General features: G+C 39.0%; 1 pseudogene across 1 annotated transcript; it reads right to left on the bottom strand.

The window, feature by feature from the left end:
- Positions 1 to 1,270: 1,270 nt before the first annotated feature.
- Positions 1,271 to 9,962, bottom strand: LOC105525593 (annotated as a pseudogene). The gene is made up of 2 exons (XR_001003946.1): positions 9,793 to 9,962; positions 1,271 to 1,840 (listed from the first exon to the last, which is right to left on the bottom strand). The product of XR_001003946.1 is annotated as a frataxin, mitochondrial pseudogene (transcript).
- Between the last annotated feature and the right edge of the window lie 275 nt (positions 9,963 to 10,237).

Here is a 10,237-nt window from a genome sequence, read left to right as displayed (position 1 = left end):
GCTGCAAACTCCTGAGGCTCCACCCCAGTGGGCAGGCTGGTTGGAGTTTCTCCAGGGACCCTCTCCCATCTGGCTGTCAAAGAATTATATTAGAGTTTTATAAAACTCTGAGAAATAAAACTGAAATCCTAAGTCATCCAGCTGATTAAATGGATGCACCACCTCTTGGCCAAGGGGACCCCAGAGAAACCTCGAAAACTGAGTTCCTGCCATGATGTGTTGTTATACCCTCTCCATTGCTAAACACCATTAGGATTTCCTTCCTACAGGTTAAACAGAAATCAGCCCTTTGGAAGGATGAGCTGCACTGCTGATATCAACCAATGGTCTGACACTGCCCCTTCCTTTTGCAGTTTCTGCACAACTAACCAGCATTCCTTCCTAATTATAGACTGCCCACAATGGAGTGGTTCTGGCCAGTTTACAGAGGATGCGCAGTGAAGGTTTCTGCGTCCTCTGTTTCACCTTTTGATGTCAGAGGACAGAAAACTCCACCCTCTGATCATGCTAATGCTGCCAATTTTTGCACATGCATCCCATGGAGAAGCATGAAGCTCAACTGAGCATGTGCATGTTTCTCCTTTCATGACTATTCATGACTCCTCGTATAGTTTACTGAATACATATATTTGGCCATCCTATTCAACATAAATGCCCATCTTATTCTTCTGACCCTCAGTGTCTGTTTTTGGCTTCTGGCCAGGGACTACATTTCTCAGTCTGTCAGAATGACCACCCTGCAGGCAGCAATCTTTTAGGGGAAATAAAGCTCTTCTTTGCAAATTTATTAATCTCAGAATTCTTCAGTTGACAACTGTAATGTTTGGCTTAATAGAAAACAGCTGGATTCTTCTACTTGTCTCTTCATTCCATCTGTTGCAATATGTTGTTTTCATTGGAGTAGATGAAGAAAACCCAGGCTCACAGAGTTATGTAGTTGGAAAAAGGAGAACAATACATATCTCTGAAGAGATCTGGGGGATCCAGAGGGACCTTTTTTTTTTTGAGGCAGAGTCTTGCTGGAGTGCAGTGGGACGATCTTGGCTCACTCCAACCTCCACCTTACGGGCTCAAGTGATTCTCCTGCCTCAGCTTCCTGAGTAGCTGGGATTACAGATGTGTGCCACCATGCCCAGCTAATTTTTGTATATTTAGTAGAGACGAGGTTTCACTATGTTGGCCAGGCTGGTCTCAAATTCCTGACCTCAAGTGAACCATCTGCCTCGGCCTACCAAAGTGCTGGGATTACAGGCATGAGCTGCTGCTTCACCTTGAAAGCTACTGGGATGAAGAAGCTGTTCTCATACTCCAGCAACTCCATATAACATCTGGATGGAGAAGATAACCAGATTTGCTTGTTTGGCGTCTGCTTGTTGATCACGTAGGTTCCTAGATCTCCACCCAGTTTAACAGTTAAGACACCACCCCCAAAGGAAACATCACAGTCCTCAAAGGTGTACGGCTTGTCTGCAAGGTCTTCAAAAAACTCTGCTAAAGAGTCCAGCGTTTCCTCTGCTAGTCTTTCACAGGTGGTGTCATCTAGAGAGCCTAAGTGGCCCAAAGTTCCCGATTTCCTCAAATTCATAAAATAGACACTCTGTTTTTTGACATTCCGTATCTGGTTGAGGCCACGGAGGTTCGAACTGGCGTGGTGGGGTGTGCAGGTTGCATCGATGCCAGTGCGCAGGCTCCGGCGGCCTCGGAGCGGGGCCAACTCTGCCGGCCGCGGGGCCCGGGTGAGGGTCTGGGCCTGGGCCGGGCTGGGGGACGCCAGGAGGCGGCGACTGCGTGGCGCCTGAGAGTCCACGTGCTGCTCCGGGTCTGCCCAGTTCCATCATTTCTAATGAAAAATGTTATTATGTGTTCCACCTCAAATCAATGTACACAGTTTTTGCATAAGAAAGACTACATATCACTTGAACAACGAAAACAAATTTCTATAAGTGAGAAACAAGATGTCATTCAAATACTACTTTCACATCAAATTTTTCTTTCTCTGTCAAGTCTTTGCCTGAAACTTTAATGTCTAAATATTATTGTTTATAGTGTATTTATTTAATGTGTTATAAAAAATTGCTATACTGATAAGAAAAAGTTTTCTAAAAAATAACTCTTCAAGAACCATGATGGCAGTCGTTAATGGTCATTATGGAATGTAAGTCTTTAGCAGTGATAAAGGATATTAAGCGAGGAATAATAATCCGGTTTTTTTTGTTTTGAGTAGAATTGATTGTAGACAAGAATTATGTAGCTGAAAGAAGTAAGATAGAATGAATGAATTGCAGAGTTAGTTGACAAATAAATTTGACAGGACTTGTTGTGTCAAAGAAATTGTTGACAGAGAATTCTCAGTGTTAGCAACTTTATGAGTGATAAAGTGCTCACTGAAATCAGTCACACAGGGACAAGTTAGGGAGAGAGATGATAAACTCTACGTAAAACTGATTTTGAAGCCTCTACAGGAAACCTGCATGGGGATGTCCAGTAGAGAGTTACATAAATTTTGAGCTCAGGAGTGAGATCATGGCTGAAGTTAGAGGTTTGATAGTCATTATCAAATGGTGTTTGCATTCAGATGACTGAATGGTATTGCCTAGGGAGACAGATAAAGGTGACACAGAGGAGAATCTAAGCACCACCAAATTTTAAAAGATGGGCATAAGTAGAGTTCACAAAAGACACTTAGAAGTAGCTTCTAAAGATTGGAGGAAAACCAAGAGAGGGTGACGTCACAGAAATGAAGGAAAGGAAGCTTTTTAAGAAGTGAGAGTAGGCTGGGCACAGTGGCTCACGCCTCTAATCCCAGCACTTTTGGGGGCCAAGGTGGGCAGATCATGAGGTCAGGAGTTCGAGACCAGCCTGGTCAACACGGTGAAACTACATCTCTACTAAAAATACAAAAAATTAGCCAGGCATGATGGCGCATGCCTGTAGTCCCAGCTACTTGTGAGGCTGAGGCAGGAGAATTGCTTGAATACGGGAGGTGGAGGCCAAGATTGTGCTATTGCACTCCAGCCTGGGCAACAGAGCAAGACTCTGTTTCGGGGAGTAGGGGGAAAGAAGAGAGAGTCTAATATTCAGTGGCGAGATGAGTTAAAACTACAACATGTTTGTTGGATCTAGCAACAAGAGAATCCCATGTTATCTTGATAAGAATAATCTCAATGAGATATCTCAGGTCAGAAGCTACTTGGAATGTGTTGAGGAATGTGTTAAATTAGAAGGAAACTTGAGAGAATCACCTGGTATAGCTGATATTCTTATACGTAAAAGTCAGAACATTTGTATTCAGAAACTCCTTTGGGAAGGTCTGATAGCACCTATTGTGTTTCCACAAACTTCTTATCTGCACAAGGAGAGATGAAAACACCTCTTAACATTTATCTCACTCTTTCTCTTTTTTTGTTTGATACAGAGTCTCACTCTGTTGCATGGCTGGAATACAGTGGCATGATTATACCTCACTGGAACCTCAAACTCTGAGCTCAAGTGATTACTCTGTCTTTAATTTTCCAATCTAAACAGTGGCTAACTTAAATTTTATTTTACTGAATTTAATTTACAGACTTAACTTGATTCTTAGTATATTATAGATTTATGTCTCAATAACAAACTATTTTGCATGACTGGAATAATTTTTGATGGGCAAACAGATCCTCTCCTTTGATAGCTTCACACAAGTTAATCCTTTCTCAAGCATATAAACAGACATTTCTCAAGCATATAAACTCATGTTGGTGTTTACTTGGACAGAAGTTGAACATGGATACCGAGTATGTTTTAAAACAATTACAAATAATCTTAGGAAAGACAGAAATTATAGACTTGAAACAGTTTTTTTTCCTCTGAAAAATATAATTTTTTAAAGTTTGATTGTTTAATTGGAGATTGTCTTCCTAGATTAATATTAGATGTTTTTAAATGTAATTTTTATGTCACTGTCCAATTTGAAAAATACTTTTAGCTATGCTCTTTCAAATCCTTTAACAACCATGTCAAGTAGATATTACCTTAAGTAATTTATCCATAAATTGTACTCTTAGTAAGTGTAGTCAGAATGAAAAAGAAAATCTAAGTCTCGTCATTCAAAGTCTTCTGATGTCCAATTTAGAAACACCTGAAGTTTTATTCAGATATATTTGTACTTACTTATAAACTGTTCTAACTAGGACTTGAGATGGCTCAGGAGGATGCTATTATGCAAATAATAGCGAGATAAAATAATTAAAAATAAGTAAGAGAGAAGATGAAAAGGAAAATAAGGCATAATGGAGTTAGAATATTAGGTCATTATATCAAACACATGTTATGTAGCCACATAAATGCCCCAAGAGACAAACCATGCATTATTTCTTCTTTTAATATAAAGCAGCATAGGTTACATAAGTGCACAAATCTTAAATGTACACCTCAATGACTTTTCTCACATAAATGTGTGTATAACCACCCCGATCAAATCATAAAACATTCTCATCAGCCTGATGTCATCTTTATTTTTCCTCTAAAGGTAACCACTATTCTGACTTTTATCATGTGTTAGTTTTGCTTATTTTTGACCTTCATATAAATGGCATTATACAGTTTGTGTCTGTATAATGCTCAACATTTGCTCAACAGAATGTCTTTGAGATTCACTTTTCTCTCCCTTTTGTTTAGAATTTTGTTATATGAACATATGACAATTAATTTATACATTCTACTACTGTTGAACATTTGGTTGTTTCAAGTTTTGGCCTATTACAAATCAAGCTATTATGAATATTTTTGTACATGTACATGTGAATAAAACCACTTGTTTTTGTTGTATATTCCCAGGAGTGGAATTGTTGCATAATATTTTAGTTTAGTAGGTCCTGCCAAGTAATTTTCTGAAGTTGTTATACTGATTTATACTTCAATCAGCAATATAAAAGAGTTCCCATTGCCCATATCTTCATCATGACTTTGTGTTTCCAATCTTAATGTTAGCCATTTTCATGGGTGGGTCGTGGTGTTTTATTGTGCTTTTAATTCACATTTCTCTGATAACTAATGATGAGTATGCCTTCACATGTTTAGTGGCCATTTTGATATTTTCTTTTGTGAAATTTTTTTGAGTCTTTGGTTCAGTTTAACTTGGATTGCTTGTTAGATGTATATCTTAGAAATATCTTCTTCCAATTATGGCTTGTCTTTCCATTATCGTAATATTATCTTCTGACGAACAGAAAGTTTAATTTTAATGAGGTCCAATTTATCAATCTTTTCTTTTAAGTCTAGTGCTTTCTGTGTCCTGTTTAAGATGTTTTTGCCAGTGTTATTGTCATGCAGATATTCTTCTAATTCTTTTTTTAGGCCATACATTTGACCCTAAAATTTTTTTTAACAGTCAGACAAGAAAAGAATGCACAACCAAGTACAGAATTCATAGTGTTCATAAGGTGAAAAATAAAACTGTTGTTCAGGAAATATTCTAGTAAAAAGTCAGAGTAGAACTTCTCCTCTAGGTCTGCATATGGCTTATAATAATAAACACTCTCAAAAATATCCTTACAATACTGGCAGTGCTGAGTTGCTTCCTATAACATCCCTCGATATAACCTATTACTTCATGCTGAAGGGCAAGTGACTATAGACACTTCTCTTGGAGTCAATATAAGGCAGATTTAATTCTGGAGTAGATCACAGAATATCTAGGTGATTTTCATACATAGCACTTTCTTACATAAAGTTTTTGAAAGGTTTTGGGTAACTTTAAGATTTTACTCCTAAAGAGATATTGTAATACAATTATTTCATGTTGCCTTTTTATTACACACCATATGCTTTAGCAATTGGGAAACCCGATAAAGACATATTCTCACATAGAAAGCTACCCTCTTATAGCTGGAACATGTGTAGAAGAAGCAATTTTGGAATAACCAAATAACCCATTAGGCATAAAAAATGTTTGTGAAGCCTATCAGCAACACACAGGCACTGAGATAATTTTTTTTTTTTTTTTTAATAATGTGATGTTTCCAAACCGGTACTAAAATCATTCACTGTGTTAATAGTTAGCACTTAGATTATCTTTACTTTATTTTTAAAAAAATTAAATAATATAAATGGATGACACCCAAAATCCTGTTTTTTACTTATGTCCTCTAATTCTGCTCAGTCCATAGGTTAGAGGTAACACCTTTTGGCATTATAAGGGATTTGCTTTTATTTTATTTTATATATTTATTTATTTATTTTGAGATGGAGTCTCACTCTGTCGCCCAGGCTGGAGTGCAGTGGCTCGATCTGGGCTCACCACAAGCTCCGCCTCCCTGGTTCACACCCTTCTCCTGCCTCAGCCTCCCAGTAGCTGGGACTACAGGCCCCCGCCAGTAAGTGTGGCTAATTTTTAAAATATTTTTAGTAGAGACTGGGTTTCACCGTATTAGTCAGGATGGTCGGGATTTACCTTTTATTTTTAAGAAATAATGAGAATCCTCTTCAACTCTTACCTTGAGTCCCATTTCTGCCACTCTGTCTTCAGAGGCAACCACTGTAATGAGTTTGCTGTGTATAATGATTTGCTCCTCATCACAAGGAATATGTTTGGTGTAGAACATTAGTAAAACAAGGAAAAGGAAAAGAAAACAATGAACATTACTGATAATACCACAGCTCAGAGATGACTCCAGTTGTTTGCCCTTATGGCTGTTTTCCATGGATGGCATACAAATGCCTACAACATAAGTTACATAATGTTTCCATAGGTGATATAAATTAGTGATTAAGAGGAAAGACTCAAAGTAGGCAGCCTAAGTGCACATTCCAACTCTGCTATTTAGTAGCTCCCTAGGTTACTCTACCCACATAAACAGACACACACACGCATACACACACACACAGACACACACATACACATTACTGTATAATATTAGGTGAGGGCAAAAGTAATTGTGGTGTTTGCATTGTTGGAATTTTCCGTTTGATACTGGAATACTTTCTTAACTAAATGTGGTTATGTTATACATCATATTAATGGGCACTTCTTACTTTATTTCTTTTTGCTAACGACTTATTACTTGGTGTTTATTTTATGTTTATTTTAGACTATGGAAATGATGTTAGACTTAAAAGTAAATTTGAGCGATGTTCTTATTTGAGTTCAAAATGGGCCATAACGCAGCAACACAACTCGCAACATCAACAGCACGTTTGACCCAGGAACCGCTAATGAAAGTACAGTGCATTGGTGGTTCAAGAAGTTTTGCCAAGGAGACAAGAGCCTTGAAGATGAGGAGCATAGTGGTCAGCCATTGGAAGCTGACAACGACCAATTGAGAGCAATCGTGGAAGCTGATTCTTTTTTACAACTACAGAAGTTGCCAAAGAACTCAACGCAGACCATTCTACAGTCATTTGGTGTTTGAAGCAAATTGGAAAGATAAAAAAGCTCAATAAGTGGGTGCCTCAGGAGCTGAGTGAAAAATCAAAAAAGCCATCTTTTTGAAGTGTCATATTCTCTTATGCTGTGCAACAACAACAAACCGTTTCTCAATCAGATTGTGACATGCAATGAAAAGTGGATTTTATATGACAACCGGTGACAACCATCTCCGTGGTTGCACCAAGAAGAAGCTCCAAAGCTCTTCCCAAAGCCAAACTTGCACCAAAAAAAGGTCATGGTCACTGTTGGCAGTCTGTTGCTGGTCTGATCCACTACGGCTTTCTGAATACCGGCGAAACCATTACATCTGAGAAGTATGCTCAGCAAACTGATGAGATGCACCAAAAACTGCAACGCCCTGCAGCCAGCATTGGTCAGCAGAAAGGGTCCATTTCTTCTCCATGGCAAAGACCGCATATTGCACAACCAACGTTTCAAAAGTTAAACAAATTAAACTACAAAATTTTGCCTCATCCACCACATTAACCCGACCTCTTGCCAACCAACTACCACTTCTTCAAGCATCTCAATAGCTTTTTGCAGGGAAAGCACTTCCACAACCAGCAGGATGCAGAAAATGCTTTCCAAGGGTTCGTTGCATCCTGAAGCATGGATTTTTATGCTACAGGAATAAACACACTTATTTCTCGTTGGCAAAAATGTGTTGATTGCAGTGGTTTCTATTTTGACTACGAAAGATATATTTCAGCCTAGTTATAATGATTTAAAATTCACGGTCTTAAACCACAGTTACATTTGCACCAACCTATACCTCTGTCTGGACCCTCTTTTAATGATGGTTTATGCCCGTTTCTGTCTTACAGATGAAGAAACTAAAGCACAGGGTAGTTAAGCAATGTATGCAAGGAAAGGAGTCGGGGCAAAGAAAGTTGTTATAGACAAGGAAGTCTTCAAGAAAGGATAGGGTGCACTTTTTCTTTCTTTTTTTTTTTTGAGATGGAGTTTCACTTTTGTTGCCCAGGCTGGAGTGCAATGGCCTGATCTCAGCTCACCGCAACCTCTGCCTCCCTGGTTCAAGTGATTCTCCTGCCCCAGTCTCCTGAGTACAGGTGTGTGCCACCACACCCGGGTAATTTTGTAATTTTAGCAGAGACGGGGTTTATCCATGTTGGTCAGGCTGGTCTTGAACTTCCAACCTCAGGTGATCCTCCCACTTTGGCCTCCCAAAGTGCTGGGATTACAGGCCTGAGTCACTGCGCCCAGCCGGGGTGTACATTTTTAAGATAACATTTCTATTTTGGAATAACTTTAGTTTTACAGAAAAGTTGCAAAGATAATTCTTAGTGTTCCACTATACCTCTCACCTAGTTTTCTCCTAATGTTAACATTTTACATTACCATGATACATTTGTCAGAATTACAGCTAATGTTGCTATATTACTTTGTTGAGGTTTCTCCAGTTTTCCCATCAATGTCCTTTTTTCCTGCTCCAGGATCCAATTCAGGAAACCACATTGCATTTAGTTAAACTCGTTTTTTAAGATGAATAATAATTGGCTGAGCAAAGGGGAGGAGAGAAAGCTTCAGCAACGAGGTAGCTGTTGGGCAATGCAAATAAAGGTATTGAGCAGGACTGAGCAGAGAGATGTGGGGTGTGATGAGGGGGCGGAATTGACTGGAGCAGGCTGAGTAGCAGGCATTAAGGAGTAGAAAGACTTGAAAAATGATTTTGGATAGGGCAAGAACAAAACAACTAAGTAGAGCAGGACAGACAAGGGAGCAAGGGTATTTAAGGAAATTGGGAAAAGAACATAGATTTCGAGCCCTTCCTGCTTAGATCTGGTCCTAGAGAGAGTCAGAGAAGAATTCCTAGAAGAGGCTGAGGGGCAGAAAATCCACTATGCTAAGGCCACATTGCACTCTTTGTGATGAGCCCTGTTAATGCTACCTAACTACTATGGGAAAACAGTTATCACTTATTTATATCATGTTATGACCTGTCCTATGTGCCAGGCACAGTACTTTCTGTGGTGCTTTTCCTTGCAGTTGCATAGTGAAAGCTCCTAATGCCTTATGGTACTTTTGCATCAGGTACTTTCTGTGCTTAGCACATGGGATAGATCATAATACTTTCAGTACCTTCTTTCTCTTTCTGTACACACACACACACACACACACACACACACACACACAGAGTCATCTAGTTCTTACACTAGTCTTTTAGTGTAATAATAAAGCCTATTATAGAAAAGGAAACTGAGGTTTACAAATGCCATGCAGTTTGCCTAAGTCAAACTACCAATAAGTTATGGAGCTTGAAATTGAACCAACCTCTAAATAACTGCAAAGCCTGTCTTTCATTGTCTCGCTCAATCTAAAATCTTCTTAATTATTCTTATCAGAGTTCATAGTGTAATTCTCTTTACCTTTCAAGAGAATTGCTAAGTGCTACACAATTGTATTTCACCAGCGATTTTCTGAAGGAATCCACTTGGAACTTTGATGATCTGAAGCACTCCTTCAAGGCTCCACACATGTCTGTTCTTTCATGGGTAGTAGTTACGCAATATGGAAACCCTCGAAGGAGATCAGTCATTTGAGTAATGGAGTAAGTTGACCCTTAGTGGGCTAATTATATATTTTCAAAGTTCAACTAACTTAGGCAGTTAGCTTATGATCTAAATTGCTGTGTAGAGCTTCCGCTTTCACATTTTGGTTTGGAACTAGAGCCAGAATGGAGACGAATTACTTGGGAAGTGGCAAGAAGAAGCTACTGGCAGTGGCCTGGGGGGCTTTCAATATGCAACTGCAAGGAAAAGGAAGCTACATGACCTTTTCCTTGCTTCAATTTCCTTTTGAAAATTAGTGTCC

The sequence above is a fragment of the Colobus angolensis genome, unplaced genomic scaffold (genome assembly GCF_000951035.1).
Source record: "Colobus angolensis palliatus isolate OR3802 unplaced genomic scaffold, Cang.pa_1.0 Scaffold543, whole genome shotgun sequence".
NCBI lineage: Eukaryota > Metazoa > Chordata > Mammalia > Primates > Cercopithecidae > Colobus > Colobus angolensis.
The sequence above is the reverse complement of the archived record's forward strand: the minus strand, read 5'-3'. Positions and strand labels throughout refer to the sequence as shown.